Here is a 24,282-nt window from a genome sequence, read left to right as displayed (position 1 = left end):
GTCACCTACTATCTCCCTTGCTTGGGTAAATTTATAACTTTGAAAATTCTAATTTCCACCTCACCCCTCCTCTCCCTGGCCCCCCCCCTCCTCACATGCTCTGCCACCTCCAACCCTGGGGTGCTAGGTAAATTATATCGCCTACTAATTGAGCGAGCCGCTCCTACTGCTCTGTAATGAGTCAGAGGGATTTGGCTCTGTCTGTTCTTCTGGCTTGCCCCTCTCGTAAACATTCGGAGTGACAAACTTTTTCTTTGGCCTGGGGTCATAAAGAGAAAGAAGAAGAAAAAAAAAAAAAACTCTTAACTTTGCTTTTTTTTCCAACTTAAGACTTCAGTGAAATATTTTCCACCATCCTCAGCAAGACATAATACTCCACGCCATGAAGAAGTTAATGAATAAAAGATGGATGCACCCGTTCTCTTGGGGACCTGCTGGGCATTTTGCCCCTCTGAGGACTGGTTACTCTCTCTGTCCTTTGGGCTCACTGAGAAGTCTCTGGTTTGAGTCTGGTCCCAAGGTCTTGGGGATTAGCTTGTCTCTTTCAGAGGTCTGCTGTCGCATTTACCTTGAACTTGGACACCCCTCCGTGCTGACCCACCCTTAGCACGCCCTGAGGAGCTGTCAAGTGTGTGACTGGCCCACAGCAAACAGCGCCAAGTGCCAACCACCAAGTACTTCAATAAGGCCAATTTCATATTTTATTTCATCTCTGGGTCAAAAATGTGCTTACCTTAAAAAGAGCATCCAGACTCTTAGCTTGGCATTCAGCAGGTTCCCCACCATCTGGCCACAACCTACCTTGGCAACCTTACTTTCCACAACCTTCTTTCCAGCTCTAAGCAAACAGTGCTGCCACCGTTGCCTGAACTCTCCTCCTGCTTAAAATACTCTTGTCTTCAAACAATCTAAACCCTTTTCCTTTAGAGAGAGTTGGTGGGGACAACGGGATAATATTTGTGTGCTTTTTCATGCTGATATTCTATAAATATTTATTCAGTGTTTTTAGTGTGTGTGGTGGAGGGAAAAGCTAGTGTTTTTTTAATTAATAAAAATAATATAAAGAAACAGATTCACTTTCTAATTCCCTTCCAAGTGCTGGACACCCACCTGACCCTTTGGAGCCTGGACGCAATCTACCTCCACGTGGAGTTGTTGGACTAGAGGCATTTTCTGTGCTGTGAACTCAGTGGGGAGCTGCAGTGGGGGAGGGCTAGGTCCCATCCCCCCTCGGGCCGAAGGCCATTCCCTTTGATGCTCTGTCCCAACCATCTCCCTCCAACTGCTCCTGGGACTCTTCTGTTCCAGGCACGCCAGGCTCTACTGGGATGCAAAAGGAATAGGGAGAAAGGAGAAGTAAGCAGTGTCTGAGCTTCAGGAGCTGCCCCCCACCCCCTGTTTCCACCCCTCACCCCTGCTTGAGCCAAGAGCATTGATTGGGAGCTGAGAAGAGCTGCAGTGGTTATAATGCAACTTCCTCCCCTCTGACCTGGGATGGCGACGACCAGCCATTAATCCCACCCTTCCTAAAGCTGTAGCTGAACCCTGATGCTCTCAGACAGCTCAGATTTTATCAGTAGTGAATCAAAAACCTCCAAATGTGAAAAAAAAAATCCACCCAAATCTTTCTGTCTTGTAAGTAGTTTCTGTTCTCCCTTCAGTTTTCTTTTATAATTTCCCAAGTCACATAACTTTTTTGGAAGCCTATTATGAGGTTTAAAATTCAGCTTATTAAGTTTATCACTCTTTTCCTGGTAGACAACCCTCACCAAATTTTCTTCAGGTTTAGAAGTTCATTTGACTGGAATTAGTCTTAGGCGGGTCATAAGATCTGGGGAGGTTGTATCTGCATGTTTGTGTCACAAAATATTCAATGGAAATAGATCAGCAAGGAATATGAACTTATATATATATATATATACATATATATATATGTATATATACATATTAGAATCCTATCTTCTTAAGTGGGAGCAGAATCAATTTTAAGATTTCACCAATTTGTTGAGAATATGCATAAGCTAACTTGAGTTAACGGGCACCATGTTGATAATTCAATCTAGGAATCTCTCGGGCTCCTTGGGGGCCCTTTGTAAGTGAGAATCTTTGGTGGGAATTTGGTTCTACTAGATGCACACTGATCCAGATCTGCAGACTTCCTCTGTGAAGAATTCTTCACCACTTTCCATCTTTATTGTCCCCCTCACATTTATGTTCCTACACAATATTCCAGAATAAGCCACAGCTACAACTTTGCTACTCAAAGTGTGGGCCACAGACTCACAATATTAGCATCGCCTAGGACCTTGTTAGAAATGCAGACCTTTGGACCCCATGCCAGAAATTCTGAATCAGAAGTGATTTATATGCACATTAAAATGTAAGATGCTCTGGACTAGAACACACTAGACAGTACTCTTTCTGGCCACTTCCAGTGTGTGACTTGTAAATTCTAAAGAACAGTCACCACGTTTTCTAATTTTTTTTCTCTCCCACAGCACTTAGCTGGGCATAGAAAAGGTGTTAGGGGTACTTTTGTTGTAAGATTGGTCCATTTTTCAGTTGAACCCAGCCCTGGAATAAGGAAATAATCCTTTCATAGTTCTCACTCTCTCACACTAGCTTAAGTTTTAGAAGTTCAAGTTTGACCATTTTTTCCAGGAAGTAAAAGAGCTATTTTTCCTTCAAGGCCTGTGATTTCTATGATTCTGTAATTGAGCCCCAAAGGCTGTTTTTCATTTGATCTCCAGTGCAATTCACAAAGACAACTTTGACAATACTAGCTCCCCTTTGGGCAAAAATACTCCCACTGGAAATTGACAAAGTGTCTTATTGAGTAAAATGCTTCTTAATTTACTGTAAAAGTGTATTTAGAAAAGCAAACAGTCTATGACAGAACACAGAACTGTCTACTATTATGAAACTCAGTGAAGAATAAAAAGTAAACTGACTTCCTTGGTTGACCCGTTTGCAGGACATATCAGATGCAATTATGCAGGGGGCCCTAATCTGCTATCTACCTTCAGAAGTCTGAGCTTTCAGGGCAAGACTTTAATTCTAGTTGCATGAGGGCTTCACGGCCTCCTGGGGTTACTGGGATTAAGGATCAAGACAAATAAGAAGAAAGCTGGATAAATCTTTGGATTGTGTGTGGTGAGTTAAGGATTGTCGCTGGGAACTCATTCTGGAGAGGGACAGAGCTGAAAGGTATGTGGCTTTTAGATATTTGTTGGTCATTGTTCAAATACTCTTTGGTCCTGTCCCCTTAAAATTTGCTTTGAGCTGCGTGATAAACAAGTGTTTGATACTGGGGGGATAAGGGTGACTTTTGAAGACCTAAAATGAGTTGTGGTTAAAAGCACCCAGGATGGCTGAAAACTATGATTCTTTGAGAGGAAAACACTTCCCTTCTTTAGGAATGGAACAAAACAGAGACTTGCCCCTAAGAATGGTCCTGAACATGGGTGAGAAGGTGAATTGGAGCTTTGGAGTAAAGATGAAGGCAACCAGTGAGGTGGTCTATGAGCCCTTTACGGAAGAGGATGCTGTCTGGGGCACTGGTCCCTGATGATAGTGGGTGGGCTCATCACCGACTCCCAAAGCCCCAGTTATCCCAAGCTTTGATTGCCTTGAGACTAATGAGAGATGATTAAACAAGAGGAATGAACATTTCATTTAAGAGAACAAACATCCATTCATTCATGAGAACAAACATGCATTCATTAATGAAAACATTCATTCATGAGATACCTACTGTGTGCCAGGCATTGTGCTAGATGCTGGGGATAGAGAAAGGAATAAGACACCATTTCTCCCTTTGAAAAGCTGTCAGTGTAGTAGGGAGCCCAGGAAATAGATACTAGAAGCTGGTGTGGCAAGCGCTGGCAAAGAGGCATACCTTTGGAGTGGGATTTAATATTTTGGGGCACCACCAGGAAAGGCTTTCTGATGACTGGTCCTGATTCTTCACCCCTCCCTAGAGCTGTGACTTTTGCCATGTGACTTTGCAATTTTTCCCAGAGTGTATTTAGACTTGGCCACGTGACATATTTAGCCAATGGGATGTTTGCAAATATGACTCCAGCCGGAGCTCAGAATGTGCCTGTCTGGACGGGCTGGTACTCTTGTGCTTCAGACACCAGCATGAGAAGAACACATCTCAACTGCTGGTCCCAGGAAGCAGATGAGACACACTTGGAACTTCCTTGAGCCAGTTGGACCTGTGGCTTGAAGTGGAGCGTAGCTCTTCAGCTGATTGTCACCTCCACAAGCAGGTAAAGAAAGGAGGAAGAGGTAGGCATGTGCAACTATTAAACACTCATCCTATGTGAGGCCCTGTCTCAGGGTCCTAAGCATGGGGACAACGGGACGAAAGAGACACTAGATGATAGTATGTCTGAATAATGGTAGCTATTTTCTTTCCTATTAGCTTGATTTATTTTCTTTTTGGTTTTTATGATTCTATTGTATTGGATTGTACGCTTTTGATTTTGATTTGCGGTTATCCTGTTTTTCAAGTATGTTAACCCGTTACCATATCTATTTGCTTTAGACTGGTAATCATATAGGCTCAGACACATCCTAAAAAGAACTCGAAAAAATTTACATTTTCTTGCTACCCTTTCCCACTTTATGATTTTGATGTCTTCTTTTACAACTTATGGTTACCAGGAGGGAAAGAGGTAGCGGAGGGATAAATTGGGAGTTTGGGATTTGTAGATACACACTACTGTATATAAAATAGATAAACAACAAGGTCTTACTGAGGAGCACAGGGAACTATATTCAATAACTTGTAATGGCCTATTATGAAAAAGAATATGAAAAGGTATATATATACACACACACATATGAAAAGCAATATATATATACACACATAAATATATGTATAACTGAATCACTATGCTGTACACCAGAAATTAACACAACATCGTAAATTGACTATACTTCAATAAAAAAAAAATAATGGTAGCCATATTTGACAGCCAGGTCCTATGCTGAAAATGTGACATTTTTGCATTATAACCCTCACAACAACCTTTCAGTAAGTACGATTAGCATCCTCATTTTACAAATGAGGAGTCTGAAGCTCAGAGAATTTTGCAACCTGCCTGGGGTCCCAGAGAGCATTAAGTGGCAGAGCTGGGATTTGAACCCAACTCTCTGACTCAAAATCCTCAATTCTTAACTACAGAAAAGTGAGGAAGAAGGCCCAAGTTGGGACTTCCCCCAGGCCCTGAGTGTGTCTGTTGGTTCCTGCCAGTCTTATCTTCACCCATCTGTGGCCTGGACCCCACTGAGTCCTGGAATCAGTGGAGGCTTGGCTTGATGGCTGAGCCTTGTCACCAACAGTTCAAAGAACAGGATTTATTAATTCTGGATCATCTTCTATTAGTAGACATGCCAGGGGGACTCATTATGTGTCAGGCACTGTGCTAAGCATCATACACGCATTAACTAAACGAATACCAACCTGCCTCCAGCTGGGGAGCCCCCATCATCTTGTTCATTGCACACACTGTTATCAAGCCCCTAATGTGTACCTGACTGTGTCCCCAGCACACGGGAGTGTGTAGATGAAAGAGATGGGACTTCTGCTCTCAAGGGACATATAGTGTAGAGTGGGTTCTGCCCTCTTCCCCAGCCTGGCTCCTTCTTTCAGATTCCATCATGTCTGCTCTGATAGGCACCCCTCACACTGCTGCGTGGAAGCCTTGTCACCTCCCTGCCCCACCTTTGGACAGACCTGGATGGCTATGACCGTTTAGACTTAGAGATTTTCTCTGGCCTACCCTCCGTGGTGGGAGAGGCATAGCTGCTGGCCCCAGATGGGCCCCCATTTCCACCCCAGCCCCTCTTGGCGGGTGCCCTCCTTGTGACCAGGAGCTCCCAGTGTGCCCTGGGGTTGGGCCCTCTGCAGAGATAACAAGTGCAGATCACTTGGCCGGCCTTCCTTTGAAAGCAACTGTTTCTTGGTGAGCCGCTTGGGTAATTGGCTACTTGGCACCTGTGAGGGCCGAGGGGCCATTGCCCCCACTTCGGGTTAACCTACAGTAGCAGCACCAATGGAAGCAAAGCTGCTTTCTGTTCCCAAGCATCCGGCGAAGGAAATTTCGAGCCTCCATCAAGATGCCATTCAGAATGCCAGAAATATGTACATGGACGTATTCTCTGAGGAATCATAATTTACTCGATGCGCCCTCGAGACCAAATTCCCTGAAAGCGACTGAAATGTGAGGCCTCTGTGATGGTGTCCCTTTTGGAAATGGCAGCTTGCCTTTGATTCACAAGATTTCCCAGGACATTTCGTCAAGCGTGGGCTTTTCTCAGAGTTCTTCTGAAGCAGGGCTCTTGGTCACATTAACAGAAAAATGTGGCCCCAGTCACAGACTGCTGAATCTAGCTGTTTGCAGGAGGGATAATTTAATAATCAAAGAAACAGCATCTCTTCCTCCTGCCTTCACCCTTCCCTCCCTGACCCATGTGGCTGCTAGAGGCAGGCCATGAATCCTGTGATTGTGAGGCCGAGGGGCTGATCCGATGGCCAGCACAGTTAAGCCAGGCAGCAGAGAAGAAAGGACAATACGGCTCACTGGGTCATAATACCTCATAAATCAAAGAGATTTTTTCCCCATAATCAAACGGTCGTGCCACATTCTGGTCTCCAGTTAGATTTGCGAGCGTGTTCTCTACATGAGATACATACCACGATGGACTAATTGGCACAGAAAACAAAGAAAGAAACACAGAGCACTTAGGAACCCAAATATAAGGACCCCGTTGACCCCAGTCAGGCTCTTTTCCCTGACAAGTTAGTTATTTTGATTCCCATTAGGGGACAGCTCAGGTCACTAATAGCTTCTCAGTGTCCTCATGAAATTGACGGAGGGAGAAGGCACCCCAGTTGTTGGAGCTGTCTTTCTTGTGAATCGCTTCTTGGAAAGTGCTTTTGGCTGGCTTCAATAAAAGTCATCCTGGCTCTCATTGGACAGCCTGGGCCAATAAGGAGAAGAGAGTTGCAGAGAAGAGAAAACAACCTTTAAGCATCAGCTGAGACGCTCTGGCATGGAGAATCTGTGGGATCTTACTCCGGGGAGGGTCCAATTCCTGCTTCCCAGAGGTGCTATCGGGAAACCCTGGGCTAACACCTTCAGCCTCCTGCTGAGCTGAGTCAGTACGAATTCTTGTCCTACTTAGAGTTCCAAGGATTTGGGGAAGCCAAAGAGATGTTAAAATGTTTTGGGAGGGGCAAAACTATGAAAGTAATGGTGGGGGAGGTGAAGACGGATGCTTTCCCCTTTGAGCTCGGTGAACGTAAATCAAATGTAATCGCCACAAAGTTGGGGGATTTCTTGAAAACAAGGAGGAAAAGGAAGAGGCTCAGATAAATTTAGTGACCTACCAGCATTCGCTCAGGCTTCTATAACCCTGGATGTCTCATCCTGTATGTTGCTCTGAATGCATTTTGCTTTGTTCTTTGAACTTCAATTAAAAACGAAGTAATAACTATGAATAGCCTGGTTTACCCCAAGCTGGGAAGGCAGTTAATAATGCATTGCAGGATTGTGACAAATTCTGGACTTCTGACAAGGCCACCATCATTCAGCCGGCTGTACGTTTTCCTGAAGGCTCTTGTAGATTAAGGCATTCTCATTTAACCAATTTATTGCTCTAGATTTACTACTCCATGGTCAGTCAGGTAACTGCTGGTGCAGAATTTTCCCAGAGGGTCAGATTTGAAGCCCTTTGGCTCATCTTCTAGGATGGGATTTGCAACACGAGAGAGAATATGACCTAAAAGAGGTGACTCAGAGGCAGGGTGTTTAAACCCTGGGACAAAGAATACACTCTTTCCCTCCCTTCTTCCCCTATCTTCTAAACACAGCACTTTTGTTAACTTAAAATGAGGTTAAAATAAACCTCAGACAGCCTTGAAGTAGATTAAAACCACAAAAAGTTCTGTAGCTTGACGGGATGTGCGGAGGGGGAAGGGGCAGTTCCGCCCACCTGGCCTTGGGGATGAGTCATGGGAAGATGGCACACTTGCCTGTGTCTCCAGCTATTTTTAGCCCCAGCTGATAAATCCATGTCCTTCTGCTCCCCTCTCATGTCCCCTGAGTCACTCTAGCGTGAGGCGCCCCAGGCCACTGTCCCCAGTCCCCTAAGACTGGATCTGTCTAAGCTCCTCTCAAGGTTAGAGAAACTTTTCCTAAAACCTCTTCAAAGATAGGAAGTTCTCCCATTGGAGTTGATCTTTTACGGATGATTTATGTACCCAAAATAGACTCACGTGGCCCCAATACCCTTATCGAAATGAATCACTTAAAACATTCTCCTGTTGTTTGCGTGCGTAGGGAATATGCCACAGGAAAAATCTGGAAGAGCTCATCTGTTTTCCACAATCTCTAACTTCTGCATGGCCACTGAAAGGACAAGGTCTAACCGGTTTGCAACTTTTACGGAGCCCATGTGACCCCAACTGGGTTGAACATTTTCCAGAAACATACAATAGAAAGAACGACATGTTCGTGTGGAAGATTAACAGCTCTGTTTATGCAGCGTTTCTGTGAGAAAGGAGTGTGTTTTCTCCTCGGCATCACTGTAAATTATACACAATAACCATCATGTCACAGAAAATAAGCAAAATTTAATGCAGTTGGGCTCATTTCTCCCCCCCACCCCGCCCCCGATTGCGTAATCTGGAAAATGCGAAATACTCGAATATAGGGAGGATGTAGGCAAGTCAGAGGAATTTTACAGAATCCCTTAGGGAGTTGTGTATACCCTCTCAAACAACAGGATGAAGTCTTTTATTAGAACCAGGGTCTGGGCTCACTGGGCCCTGGAGATGTTTAGCTGCCTTGGTGATCCGTTTCACCCATATTTACTTTGACTAGATCGGAATGCTTCCGTAAGCCAAGATGCGCCCTTACTTTTCATTGGTTGGTAGTATTCTCTGAACCCTCAGCCATGCATTTTAACTGAGGAAGCAGATGCTTTAAGGAGCATCCTTTTGCCAAACTGAAGTTGACTTGCTTTCTGCTTTGTTTATAATAGTCTCAAGAGAGTTTCTTCTTCCTTACTCCTTCCACTAGAAAATGACCTTCCCTTGAACTCTTTTTCCATTGTCCAAGGTCAGACTCTCCTGTCCTTGGTGCTGCTTGTTCGCTTCAGCTGGATCCCGCCACCCTGTTAGTCCCTCAGAAGGCAGCTTCTGGAAACCATAGCCCTCTCTAGATCTACAGTGCTCCTCAGAATGAGTGTAGGTTAGGGATTCAGACAGGAGACCACAGACTCCTGGCCTTCTTTCCTGGCTCAGCCACCATATCCCCAAGTCACCCTGAGCAAGTCATTTAAACATTCTCCTCTTCATTTCCTCCATGATCATAAAATGATAATCATCATTGTTACTCTGGAGAGAAGTCTTTTGTGATCCTGAGATGAAAGGAATCATTGTATGTACAAAACCATATAAAGACCAAGGGATTATTACCAAGAATTTGGTGACTAGTCTTGGTCAAAAAATCCCCAAGGAAAGAGAACATGGGTTGACCTATACCATTATGGGAACTTTAACATCTTTTTCCCAGTTCAAGAAATAAAAGCCTCATTGAGGCTAAACAGATTACTCTCTTCTGTTTATGTATCCTGCTTTTGATGGAGGATGAGGGGAGGGAGAAAGACTGTTACAGATGAACAAGATGGTCATTTCCATCTTCGTGACTGAACACTCCTAAAATGTACCCAGAGGATACATGGCTCTAAATGGAAAGGGGTGGTGAACAGCCACTACGAAAACAGTATGGTTCCTCAAAAAATTAAAAATAGAATTACCATATGATTCAGCAATCCCACTGATTGGTATATATCAAAAACAACTGAAAGCAGTGTCTTGAAAAGATATTTGTACACCCATGTTTATAACAGCATTATTCACAACAGCCAAAAGCTAGAAGCAACCCAAGTGTCCACTGACAGATGAGTGGATAAACAAATATGATATATCTATAGAATGGAATACTATTCAGCCATAAAAAGAATTTAATTCTGATACCTCCTACCTCATAGATGAACCTTGAGGACATTACGCTAAGTGAAACAAGCCAGGCACAAAAGGACAAATCCTGTTCGATGTCACTCAAGTACCTACTCAGACTCATAGAGACAGAAATTAGGGTGTTGTTTTTCAGGGGCTGAAGGAAGGGAGGAATAGGGAATTGTTGTTTAATGGATCCAGAGTTTCAATTTGGAAAGACAAAAAGAGTTCTGGAGATGGATGGTGATGACGGTTGTACAACAATGTGAATGTACTTAATACTACTGAACTGTACACTGACAAATGGTCAAGATAGATATCACTTATGTGTGGAATCTAAGGAAAATGGTACAAATGAACTTTTTTACAAAACAGAAGCAGACTATAGACATAGCAAACAAACTTACACAGATGAATAATAAAGCAAAATGATGATAATAAATGTACTTTGCTCATATTAAAAAAGAAAGAAAGAAAACAAACTTATGGCTACTAAAGGGGAAAGAGAGGGAGAGGGATAAATTAGGAGTTTGGGATTAGCAGATACAAACTATTATATATAAAATAGATAGGGGGAGGGAAATAGCTCAGTGGTAGAGCGCACGCTTAGCATGCATGAGGTCCTGGGTTCAATCCCCAGTACTTCCACTAAAAAAAAAAGGAAAAAAAATAAAATAGATAAACAACAAGGACCTACTGTACAGCACAGGGAACTATATTCAATATCTTGTAATAACCTATAATGAAAAAGAATCTGAAAAAGAATATATATGTGTATAACTGAATCACCATGCTGTACACCAGAAATTAACACAACACTGTAAACCAACTATACTTCAATTTTAAAAATAGTTAAGATAGTAAATTTATGTTATGTGTGTTTCACTACACTTTTAAAAAATGTTTTAGTTTTAAAATTAAAAAAAGAAGAAGAAAAAGCTAACTGGAGAGTGGTTGTACCAGTGAGCTTTCAGATTTCCCCCAGGCCATGCTGCACATCAAGTATGTGTCCAGTGCAGTTCAATTGTTCTTTCTCTGACCTTAGAGCAACATAATGAGAGTTAAAGGCAATTCTTACTGAGTCCACAGAATTTGTACAGGGACCATAGGAGGTGTTTTTGATGTGGCAGGCAATCCCAGCTTCATCTCTAAAATTCCTGAATATTCTTACGTGCCATTCTAAGATAATCCAGAGCTATCCTGTCCTAATGGGGAGAAAAAAAGGCAAGTCCTCACTCTAAGGCCCAAAGGAATCAACAGTTGACTCTGTTCAGTTGCTTGCCAACTGTGTGGAGATTTCAGGCCCTGTGGGAAGCCTTGACAGTGTTAGAAAGGGCAAAAAAATTTTCACAACTTTAGGAGGAGAAGGCACCCAGATGGCTTCCTACTCAGATGGTTGCTAGAGTGAGTCACTGAGTCTCCTTTTGAGAGGCTGAGCTGAAAGTTACAGTATTATGGAATTCCTTGAAAAGTCTCACAAAAAGCGGAAGTAGTGTTTCATCACTCTCTTTCTGGACAATTTCCTTTGTTCCCCACAAAGAGAATCGACTATGGGAATGACTGGAGAGCCCTCGGCACTAACTCCCTCCCCCATAAAAGACATAAAGAGATTCTACTAACTTCTGTTAACTAAAAAGAAAATCAAACCAAAGGGTTCCTGAATAGGCTGAACTCTATAAGGCCCCCTGAGAGGGGGTCAGGGTGAAGGTGGGCAGTTCTCATTTCTTCCATTACCACATTTCTGGGCCCTGGGGGCAGATGACTCTCTAACAGTGTGACCCAAATGTCAAACAAAACCTTTCCCATGGTTCCTCTAAACACAGTCAAGACAGACTGGAACTTTCATAAAAGTTTTATACAGTTCTAAGGAAAAACAAAAGGAAATAAACACAGATAGTGGTACAAGGTTCACAAAATAGGTTTTTTGTTTTTTTTTTTGACCCTGGTTTGGTCAGTGTGTTTCCAGGGCTTTTAGCCCATATGCCCTTTCATACACTGCATTGGGATTTGTGTACTGAAGCCCAAATTGTCAAGCTGTTGCCTGACCCTTTGATGTCTTTGCTACTGTTGCCATCTGATTGGGGCCATCATGAAGCCTGTCACCCAGGGCTTTGGTTAGCTTGTAAGGCATCTTTGGGTGAATTTGACAAAGGTGCCCACCCTGGGCAGATGCAGCTCTGTAGGATCTTCTCTTGGGGAACAGTGGGTGGCCTGAACTTCAGCCTCTACTTACTCCCCCAACCAGGTCCTTTTGTGCAGTGAACAACCTGCCCAACTGTATTTAGTGGCCCTGCCCATCACCCAGACTTTTTAAGATAACTTGATTACACATACCAAGTTTCCTCTACCTACCTAGAACCCAATTTTCAGGTTTACCTTCTGGTTTAAAGAAATACTTCTTCTCCAGGCAACTGCCATTAGGAATGGTACCCCAGTATTCTCCTCCTTATAAAGACTTTATTGCTAGCCTACCAATATATCTTAAATTAATATCACGACTGTATCATTTATATAGTAACTATATATTTGGAGTCAGAAAGGGGTTATTCCTGCAATAAGAGGAGTTTTTAAAAACAAGGTTAAAGGTCAGTGGATAAGAAATAGTTGAACTCACTTTGGACTTCTAAAGGGCGGGTCCCCTAACAGCCTAGCTTTCCAGTTAAACAGCGTTCACGGTGAGCCGGTGTGGTGTTCCCGTGCTGATTGCTCTCCAATTCTCCAACAGCACAGAAATATGCTTTTTTGAGCAAAGCAGATAAGCTTTGTGTCTAGGATCAACATGCTGATATTCAGCAAAACACACGTCCTGCTGGGTCCTGCTATACTCACTCTCCGCACATTTTGAACAGACTATCTTACAAAAGCAAAGGATTGGTTCCTTGTAGAAAAGCATACATCCCTTGGAAAGATCGCACCCGGAGTGTGTATTTGTTGATGTGTGTTTGGTGCTTAGGGTAATCTCTCCTTGCCCGGGCTTCCCTGGGGCTAAAAAGACACCAAATGACAAAAGAAGCCTGTAATTTAAACTATTTGTAATCAATAGCATAGACAAGGAGTTCTACATTTACGGCTTGCGCTCTATAATATTTTCCTGTAGAAGCAATGCTATTGGAGTTCTCAGGTTTCCAAGGTTAGTCTGCATCTCCCCCCAAGAAAAACAATACTACTAATAATGTACATTTTAGTTGGAATCATTTTAGAATATTTTTAGCAGAAAAATTTTAGTTGGAATATTATTAGCACAGATAATGTACATTTAGTTGGAAGCAAAGTTTTTGCAAAATGAGTTATTAAGGAAAACAATTTTAAACACAGGTTTTGTTTCTGGATGAAGAGAGTCAAAAGCGCCAATCATAAGATTAATAAGTACCAAAAAAAGATTAATAAGCACTAGGAATGTAATGTACAACATGATAAATATAATTAACTCTGCTGAATGCTAAATAAGAAAGTTGTTAAGATAACAAATCTTTAAGAGTTTTCATTACAAGGAAAAAAAGTTTGTTTCTACTTCTTTAATTTTGTACCTGTATGAGATGATGGATGTTCATTAAGCTTATTTTAGTAATCATTTCATGATGTGAGTGAAATCATTATGCTGGACACTTTAAACTTATACAGTGCTGTATGTCAATTACATCTCAATAAAACTGGAAGTGGAAAAAATACATGTTTTGTTTTTAATGTTTTAGAATGCTCGGGTTAGGGATAAAAGCATGCTTGGAAGCATTTGAAAAAGATAAATTGTGATTGGGGGAGTCTTCCAGGTTTATTTAAAGGTCTCTAGAGGTTAATTAAGATCATTTTCTATTTCGCTTTCTGTCACCCTCACGTTCGCTCACAAAAATGGGGGAGGAAGGAAAAAAGGAACAAAGAGGAGGAACGGGATAGTCCAAGCTGGAGTGAACCAAGATATACATAATCTAAAAGACAAGAAAGGAGGTGGCGGCCAAGCACCACTGATCCTCTTGTCTGTCACTGCAGCTACTAATCGGAACAGTCACAAGGGTGGGCAGACAAAGGGCAAGGTCAGGAACAAAACACTGGCTGTTCACATGTACATGGCATTCTTGAGCTAGGTGTTTATGGTTTGGGGAAGACTTGTTTTCTGGTTAAGCAAATCAATTGATGGAAAATGTGGAGAAAAATTTAGCAGTACTATTACGAGTCAAAGGAGCCAAATCATTAGCTAAGTGCTAAACACATAACTTCCTCCTTTCTTGCAACCACTTTGTGAGCTACACGCTATGAAAGATTCTCCCCATTTTGCAGAAGAGGAAATTAAGGCACAGAAAAAAAAAAAAAACTACAGAACTGGTCCCAAAGTTAAAGAGCTTGTAAATGATGGAATTGAGTTCAAACTAGGGAGTCTCAGTCCAAAGCCACATTATGTAGCCTGCATGGAGATGCTAGATAGCTAAATAAATGACTTGTAATCAAAGTGATTAAATAAATTAACACATTTCAAATTGCAGATTGTTTTTGTGATTCTATCAATTGCTGAGCTAAATTTCTTGGAGGAAGCAGCTAGAGGATGTTAATTCAAGGTCCACCCCTCACTCTTTCCCTTCCTTCCTGCTTCAATCAATAAATAAGCATTTGTTAAGCCCCCTATTCTGTGCGAGGTACGGTTCTAAACTCCAGGGGGCATAAAGGTGAAGGGAATCCAGTCCTGCTCTCAAGTAGCACCCAGAGCAGTAAACAGACTCTTAAAATAGAACTTTATCTGGGTAGGACCCCCAGAGTTGTACGAAGGGAACCACGCCTGGTTTGGGAGCCAAGGAAGATTTCTTCACTAACCTGAAGGATGAATAGTAGTAGGGCTGAAGCTGGGTAAAGAAAAGTGATGTAGAGAAGCCAGCGTGAGCAAAAGCCCAGAGGATTGTTCTGTCATTTTTCTTCTGAAACAGAAACAGAAACGATCAAGTTCATATCCCTTAGTGGAGTGCCCCATTCAAGTGGAACACTTCGGATGAGAGAAGGGAAGGTCATACTCCAGTGTCTTCGAGCCAGTTGCATGTTTCTTCCCAGCTCTGCATTGAGTGGGGTCATGTTGATGGCTTGAAATTAACTATGGTGGAAGTATTTGCGTGATGGAAATTGGCAGCCACTACAGATCAGGGGTTTTTGTTTCCTGGAGATCTGGTTGTTAAACATTTACCAGCACACCCCTGGTCACTGGTTCCAGAGACCAGCCTACTGCAGATATGTCAAGTGATACAGTTTGAATTCTGCTTTTCACCTAGAAACTAACATATTTCTTGATCTTCTGCATCACCCACAAGCAGCCACTCTTGAGCTGAGAGTGGAATGGAGATGAGAAAGAGGATGTCGCGGCTGCAATGGTTTCATCACCCTGGTCTTTTCTGACTGTGAATCTTGCCACATTCACACATGCTCACATCCTGTGAGTTTTCCCACATTCGCAGCTTTTAAAGTCAAACATATGTTAAAAAATAAACTGACACTGTTTTCCTCAGACATTAATGCTCATTAACACACACCTAGACTCCCACAGCTTCATTTTCACACCTGTAATTTGATTTTACATGAATAACTAAGTCATTGCTTCCATCTGCTTGGAGTGATCCAGAAGAAAGTAACATTCCACTTTCAGAAGCAGATATCTGCTGTACGGACATCAACAACTTGCTCAGAATATTATCAGAGATGAATAATATGTTCCAAATACACCTGACCGTGACACTGACTCAGTTTCCATGGCAAAGGTCACATGAGCTATGATCTTCTAGGAAATAAGCACTAGACCAGAGGTCAAATAGGTAGAGCATATGACACTTTGTCATTTTCAGTCAATTGACCCCCCCCCCTTTTTTTTCCTTTCTCTTTATTGATCTGGCACAGATTTATATACCCAGAGCAGACGGGGCAAATTCCCTTGTGTCCCATGGATGGTGTCTCTCTCTGTCCCTGGAAAGAAAGGCAGCAGAGACAGATCAACTCATATTGACGTGGTGAGCTGGAGCAGGTTAGAATGGGACTGCCTCCATCTGAGAGGCAGAGGAGAAAATTTGATCCAACTCACTGCACGCTGGGAGTTTATTTTTCATATTCAATGCAAATTAGCATCTTCAAATTTATCCATATGCTTTTCCAGCAGGAAGAGGAGCTTTTGGTCCTGGAATTCATACCAAATGTTCTGGAGAATTGCACGAATAGCTAAATCATTTTATTTCTGCAGATTTAGTTGTTAGTGCCTTGATAAACAGGCACTAAAAACACATCTCAAAACGAATTGAAAGGGAGCAAGGCTGTCCCATTTTAAGAACTCATCCAGGAACAAGAAGGTGAAACAGAGAGAAATGTTTGGATTACCCAACTCACTTAATGGGGAAGACTTCCTCCCCCAAATCTACTGTTTTTTTTTGCTCCTAGTTAAATTTTTTGCCTGCAGTCAAAAGCCACTGTTTAAACCAACACAGAGTTGGCATTAATAATAATTAACAAATAGTAGGATTTTTTTCAAAAAGGACATATTGAAAAGTTTACATAAATCAGCTTTCCAAAAATGTCAATTAATTGATTCCACTCCACCCTGCCACCAACTTTTTTCCCCCTTTTCCAATTTAGAAGAAAGTGTAGAGTAGTTGAAAAAGCCACAAACTTAGGCTCAAACCCCAGCCCCACTGCTTTCCAGTCATGAGGCATCGAGCATTTCACTGATGTTCTTTGTGCTTCAGTTTCCTCATTTGTAAGATTGAAGCAATGATATCTATTGCCTGACATTGCTGCGTGGATTCAGGGAGATGATGTTTATATAGGACCTGTTCTGTAGCAATACATCTATACATTTTAAGTTTCATTCCCTGTGTCCAGTTCGGGAGTTCTAATTTGTAATACAGAAGTAAAGAAAAAATGCATAATTTGAGACTTTGTAGACCTGACTGCGGGATGAGAGGGATAGTGGAGGAACGTCATCATTCCAGACACGCAAGCCCATATTTTTGTGCTATGATGATGTGAGGAAGATGTGGCCGTGTTTCTAGAGAGATTTTTTTTGTTGTTGGTAACCTCTCTACACAAAATATTTTGTATTCTTTCAACAGCTTCTTTCTTCCTTCTTCCTTTCTTCCTTCCTTGCTGCTCCAACATGTAACTATATCCTTTCAAAGGGTCTGTCCTGCCAGTCTGTGCATCACACCTGAAAGTCAGAGCAAAAACCAACCTCCAGGAATTGAACTTGTCTTTTTCCCATGAGCCACCCCTGCTGGACCTGATTTGATCATTGATCTCATGTGAGCTTTCCAGCATAGCCCCTCCTCTGCTAGATTGGCTTGTGATTTGAAGAAGAGATTGTAGGTGCTTCTCTGTGTATCTATAGAGTCTTATTTCACATGAAAGAGATTTTTTAATAAAATCATACACATCTTCATTATTGGAAAAAAAAAAGTACAAAGCAGTTCTCCAAAATCCATTCCATCACCCTAAGGGATCCAGTCCCATCACATCAACTTTCTGCTAGTTAAATTTAAAATGACTTAAGAGGCTGATTGGCAAGGGGTCCAACTTCTTGCATTTGTATCAACCATCTCCCGTACCCCAACAGTTGCTTAGAGTCTGTCCTCTTGGACACTTGGAAGCCCCTCCTGGTGTTGGTCAGCCTGCTGCTTGCATGGCTGCCAACCCTCCTCAAAGCCCCCTGAGGGCCCCGGTCCCCTCCATCTGCCTGCTGTTGCCAGCTTCCTTACAGTGAAGTCTTACTGGCCTCCGGCCACTGTGGCCCATTAGGAGAGCCGGATCTCCTAGCCAGGTGGAGTCTAGGCATCCACTCCCAACAGAATTACAAACACCACTCCTCTCCCCGGTCCTGGGGACTCCATCTCAGGGATGGAAGCGTGTCCTCTTTTTACCCTTTGAAGCACAACGTGATCATTTGGCTCCTTCGACTTCACTATACAATGTTGCTTCTGGCTGGAAACAATACCAACTCAGCACAGGAACTCTTGGTTTTATGTAGGTGAGACAATATGAGCAGTTTTTTTAATTAATTCATTCATTGATTGATTGGAGGGGGAGGTGATTAGGTTTACTCATTTAGTTTTAGAGGAAGTAATGGGGATCGAACCCATGTCCTTGCGTATGCTGAGCATGCGCTCTACCACTTGAGCAATCCCCTGCCCCCTCGATATGAATATCTCTAATATTTTTTTCTAAAATTATTTTTAAATGAGTAGTTTGTTTTGTAGTTAACACCTTCATCAGTCAGGGCCCTGCAGAAAACAGATGACACACTCCAGGAGTGACTAAAAAGAAAGGGACTATTTATATAAGTATGCACAGGGCTAAGGGAATCAATGAGATTGGCGATGCACCTCGGGGAGTAACAAAAGTAAGAATTAAAGGGACAAATGGAGGGCGCTGTTTCTGGAACCCGGAGAGAGCAGTGGGTCTGGGAGAGGGGCTACCTGACTAAGGCTGCCGTGTTGAGGAAGGAAACTGTGGCTTGGCAGGGAGGTAGGGCAGGGGTGGGATACATTTCCTGACCTCTCTCCCCCAACCCTCTGACTTCCTGTCAGTGCCTCACATTGGCCCAACCCAATCAGAAGTCAGAGATCTGGTGAACCCAACTCATGCAGCACCGCGGAGGTAAGCCTCAGGACACATTCAGGGACAGAGAGAAGAGGAACATGGATCCGGAAGAGCAGACTGAGAAAATTGCCAGAACATCTTTTAATGCAGTAGGAAACATGAAACAGATGAAATGATTGAGTATTAAGAAAAAGAAGAGTTGTGTGCTGGTCAGCAGAGAAGGTAAGGGAGGAAGGGATGAATTGAACCATGAGGGACAAGGGATCCTCACTTCCTAGCTGCTCCCCAGAGTGGAATCCTAGAATTTGCAGTTAAATAAGTCCTCTTTTCAGTATATCCATGTAGAGAAGACCTCGTTTTCTCTCCCAAATGACCTCGTTTTCCAATCCACCATTAGAATTGCAGGCTTCAATTACTGGCTGAGATACCTTCAGACCACCCCCAACTAGGTGATCAATCCTCAGTGTAAAGACTAATGCCTCATACTTTCACTTTTTGAAGTTGGGGAAAAGAAGGAGGAGTGGTTCGGTTGTCTTCTACCGCGCCACGCATCATTCCAAAATTGATGTGAACCAACAAATGATTTCTTGTTTCTCCCAATTCTCCAGGTTGATGGGTGCTGAGCTGGGACCACATTATGCTTCATGTCATAGAGTTGAGATCACTCACATGAGTTCAGCCAGGAGCTTGGTTGGGATGGGAACATCTAAGATGGCTTCTCATTCTCCAGGGTTTCTCTGCGTGTTGCTTCCTAACATCCTTTCAGGTCCTCTAACCTGGGCTTCTTTACAGCATGGCAACAATCTTCCAAGGGGTGCTGAAAGAGGATGAGTCCCAGCGCACAAACATTTATCATGCTTGCATCATGCTTGCTAATGTCTCATTGGTCAAAGCGGGTCACATAGCACATGACCAAACTCAAAGGCATTGTGGGAGGGGTCTACAGGAGGGCACGAATACTGTGAGGTAGAGTCAGTCCATCAGCAGACTCTAATGTAAGTCCACCACAAAAAGTTAGAGACGAGCCGGAGGGGTCATCATGAAAGTGAAATGATGCGCAAAGGAATCAAGAAATCAAAACTTGCTAGGACCATCCTGTTACCTTAGTTTTACGAAGGTATTAAATATACGACATGCTCAAACGTTTGTTGCTGTGAGCGTGGGCAGGGCTGCTTCCAGATTTTATGAGCGTTTGTTTCACATGGAGTAATAATGTAGTTATTTATCTGGGAAAGTCATTATTGGTGCTCTCAAGGTAACAGCTTTGTCCTTCAGGTTTAGACAAAGGGAAAGAATGTCTTGGGAAGGGAGGAGGAGTGGCCAGAGGCAACAGGAGGATGCAGCTCAAGGCCATTTGGCACAGACTTAAGGAGTCAGTGAAGAACAAGAGCCCAGCTTCTCACCTCTAGCCCTGCACCTAGGAAAATGCAGCTTAATAGAAATCAGAGCTTGACAAAATCTGAGATATTTATTGAATAAGCAAGATACATTCTGTTCATAAATAGTTCGTAATCCTCAAGGTTTTGAGTTTGGAGGGGATCCCCAGAAAAAAATTCCCCCTCATTTGTGCTGTCGTGTTACTTCACTCCTCCCTCCTCCCACTCAGGTTAAGGGTGGTGGCTGTGGGTGTTCTCAGATTTCCCTCAGCCCTAAAGGGGTCCCAGGGTGGGGGTGGGGCATGTCAGTCTCGCATCGACTTACTAACTACAAACCCGAAGGTGGTCTTGATGTGAACATGGATAATCCCTGTGTGTACTGCTGTAAAAGCATCATCTATTTATGGGGTGGGAGGTGCACTCTGGAGCTCATGTGGGGCACTCTGGGTCTCTCCCTAGTGTCTCCCTCTGTTCCAACATGTCCCAACATGGCCTTATGCTTTCTGTTTGCCCTGGATGTGTAAACACATAAACCATAGCTATGAAGGATGCAGATTTTAAAAATCTTCAGATGAGTGCCAGATTTTAAACATTCAAATGAAGGTTAAATCAAAATAATCCTTTTCAGGCGCAGCCTTCTGGGCCAATTTATGAGCCACATGCAGAAATTGGTCTTTTTTTATTTCATATTTACAAAAGTCAAGACTAAAAACAGCAATGCTGACTTTGATCACTAAACTTTATTTATCTGACTAACTCTTAACTCTAGCATTCAAATCTATTTGCAAAGGAAAAAAAAAAAAGGTTAGCCATAATTTGGGGCTGAGGTGAAATTGGGAGACTGCAAAGAATGAAATGTACCACAGGCACTAAAGGCGACTCTGAAAAGGAATGTCAAAAATTGGTTAGAAAAATAGTTTGAGTAAAGGGATCATTGCTGAAATAGAGACAACATACATTTATGTTTCAAATTCTAGTACACTTGTATACACATATTTTTTTCTTTACTTTAAACCATATTTTATTAAATGGCTAAAAAAATCAATGTCAGGAAGCCTCTAAAAGCCTCACAGTGCTCTCTGCCTGCTAGTATTCACTTCCTTGAGTCGGGGCTGGACCTAGTGACTTACTGCTAATAAATAGAATACAGCAAAGATGATGGGATGTCACTTTGAGATTGGGTTGCAAAAAGACTTCCTTCTCGCTTGTGATCTCTCAAATGCTCTTTCTCTTTCAGAGTTGCTCTGGGAGAAGTAAGCTGTCATGTTGTAAGTTACCCTTTGGAGAGGTCCATTCGGCAAGGGACTGAAGGAGGCCTCCAGCTAACAGCCGGTGAGACTGTTAGTCCAATAACCTGTGAGGACCTGAATTTAGCCAACAACCATGTGAGTGAGCCTGGAAGCAGACCGTCCCCAGTAGAACCTTCGGATGAAAGCACAGCCCTGCCAAAACCTGGACTGTAGCCTTGTGAGAGACCTTGAGACAGAGGATCCAGGTAAACCACACCTAGATTCCTGACCCACAGAAACTGTCAGGTAATAAATTTGTTTCTAATAAATAATTAATGTAAATGATAATAAATTTAAATTTGATTCTAAGATACTAAGATTGGTGATAACTTGTTATGCAGCAGTAAATAATTAATACAGGATCACTAGTATCATATGATCCAGGAAAAAACCTTTTCTTTCTGCTGTTCTCTGCCTGTAAAGAACATTATTTCAATAAATCTATATAAAATTTTTAAAATCGAGATTTCTACATAGTTAAAGATTTTAAAGTGTCAATGAAGAAATCTCTTAAAGGGACTAACCAATCAGCGGGAACAATTCTACCAGAAAGTTCTAGTAAATTGAATATAATTGTCATCCACAACAAAGCCCCTTGTTAGCATCATAGAATGTTAAAATTCATCTTTGAGCAAAGATCAATTTTCATTCTGTATTTACCTTTTTAAATCCCTACTTCCCCTTGAAAAGGAAAATTATCTTTCACTAACTTGATCTTAACAACATTTAAAAAAAATCAATTTTCATCAACAGAATATATTGGATTGGCTTCCAGAGAGGATATTAATTAAGGCAGTCACATAAACAGAGTCAGATCTTCTCTGAACAAGTCTTATTTCATGCTTGAGCTCATTTTCACATCCTTTGGAGACAGCCTCTTTTCCAGGAGTAGCTCTAAGCCTGCGTCACTATTGGGAGATGACCATGTTGGCACATGGCCAGTAGCTTGTTTGTAGGACCTGTCCTCCCCCTCTCTGGCCAGCTAGTTCACCCGACTGAAGCTGTCTGGTCTAACAGTGAGGCAGCTGGATGAAGTCATGGCTGTGAATCAGCCTGGAAACAGCCCATGATGGTTTCTCATAGGTTTGGTGAATGACTGTCCATAGAAGGGAGGTCTCCCCATCTGAAAGGAATTGTGTTTCTTGGGTTGAGGCTTGGAAAACAGATACAAGTTGAGCTTCTCTCCCACCCTTTCCTTCACTAATTGCTTACTAAATAAACTAAGCTGTTAACGATGGAGTGATTTCCCTGTAGGTCTTAGAGTTTGTCAAAAACATCCAACTCATAAACCCAAACCAAGGAAGTTTACATTATGGGTATATGTCTTGGCAGATTACATGTAAAAAAAAAAAAATCACAGACATGAGGCCCCCTTGTACAGTCTGAAGCTAGAGTTCAGATTGTGCCAACATTTCCACTATGAGCTGTAATTCTAAGGGTCAAATGGGAACAAGGGAGAGAATACCCCACAGGGGTCTGACCATTTCTGAGAAGAGCAGCTTGGTGATTTTTGTGACTCAGACTTGGATGCCCATCTTTACACAAGTAAGATTAAAGATCAGATTTCAAGAGGACTCAATTGATTTTGAGTGAGAGATGAAACTTCTGATTTCTGTTGAGGCAAGTCTGGTGATTTGCATTTCTGGCAGTCAACAACATTGCCAGGCCTTCTGGGCCAGCCAAGGTTTGAAACTTCCAGAGTTTTCTATTGAGTTGCTCATATGAGACCTTTGGAGAAGAGCTAAGACATATTTTACTGGAAAACCTAAAGACTGCTGTAGATTCATTTGGAGCTGCCTCGGGTGAATAAAATGTCTCTGAGACCTGAAGACAGCTCTCTTCTGTTGTGCATTTAGATAAAAGTGGGCCCTCAAGAAAGGCCCATCTGATTTAGATCACTGATGTCAACTCAGTGTTGTCTTGGGGTGGCTGGCCAATAGCAGGGTGCCTTGTCTCAGACAACCAGTGGCCTCTTCTCTAAGAACTGGAACTCTGCTTGGTTGGTAAAATTCATGGATGATGTGTGGGTTTACTGCTGCACATGAGGGCATGAATGTGTACACCAATCAGAGCTGGAAGATTTAGAGATTATAGGCTGTGACTAGCGGCTAAAGAGGAAGTAGACTGGATTTGTGTTTCTAATTTCTAATTCCCTTCTTGCACTTCCACACCCTTTGTCAGGTGAGTTTGCAGTGCCTCTTAGGAGAGGAAGATTATCCCTGACTCATTGACTTTGATCTTGGCCATGTGACTTGCTTGGACCAATGGAATGTTGGTAGAAGTGAAAGGGTGTCAGTTTCCAGCTGAGATCTTAAGAGATGTTGTGTATTTCCACTCAGTCCTTTATTTATTTACTTTTTTTTTTTTGTACTTCTGTCATCAGCCATGAGAAGAACATGCCCCAGGTAGCTGCTGGCCCCAGAATGAAGACACATGTGGAACAAACCTTAACCCAAGTTGAAGCTTGGAGCTGAGCCGAGCTAAACTACACCTAATCTTCAGATCCCTGAGCTAGAAATAAATGCTTATTGTTTAAAAAGTCATCAAGTTTTGGAGTCATTTGTTACACAGAACAATTTTAACAGAATTCCGATTAATATACTTGGGACCCTCCATCTTCTCATGTTCAGATAGTAGGATTTTAATTCTATCATTAGTTATCATCTACCCCTACCTCCTCATGAGAACACCAAAGCCATGTCAGTGAGATGACAAGCCCGTGGCAGTAAGGTGACAAACTCCTGAGGTACAGATGTTAGGTAGCAGAGTCAGGGTTTGACCTCATATCTCTATATTCCCATGTCATGATAAAATAAGTCCTTAATTTTACTTAGAAAACAGTTTCTCAGTCAAGCAATCATGTATCAGGTCAGTATAAACATTGGATATATGGTGTAGTAGAAATTAACCAAGATCATCTGTAGACAGATCAAGCCAGGAAGCACTATAATGATTGTGTGCTAGTTTCAGAAATCCCTCCTAGGATATTTTATCATCAGCCCAGGCATAATATATATTTATATTTTTCAAA

General features: G+C 42.3%; 1 long non-coding RNA gene across 1 annotated transcript; it reads left to right on the top strand.

Moving 5' to 3' along the window:
• Positions 1-18,649: 18,649 nt before the first annotated feature.
• Positions 18,650-23,794, top strand: LOC105079350 (uncharacterized). Its single transcript, XR_836262.3, has 3 exons — positions 18,650-18,808; positions 21,200-21,497; positions 23,635-23,794. It is a non-coding gene; the product is annotated as an uncharacterized LOC105079350 (long non-coding RNA).
• The last annotated feature ends 488 nt before the right edge of the window (positions 23,795-24,282 follow it).

The sequence above is a fragment of the Camelus bactrianus genome, chromosome X (genome assembly GCF_048773025.1).
Source record: "Camelus bactrianus isolate YW-2024 breed Bactrian camel chromosome X, ASM4877302v1, whole genome shotgun sequence".
Taxonomy (NCBI): domain Eukaryota; kingdom Metazoa; phylum Chordata; class Mammalia; order Artiodactyla; family Camelidae; genus Camelus; species Camelus bactrianus.
Note: the sequence above shows the minus strand (reverse complement) of the source record. Positions and strands in the feature narration are given on the sequence as shown.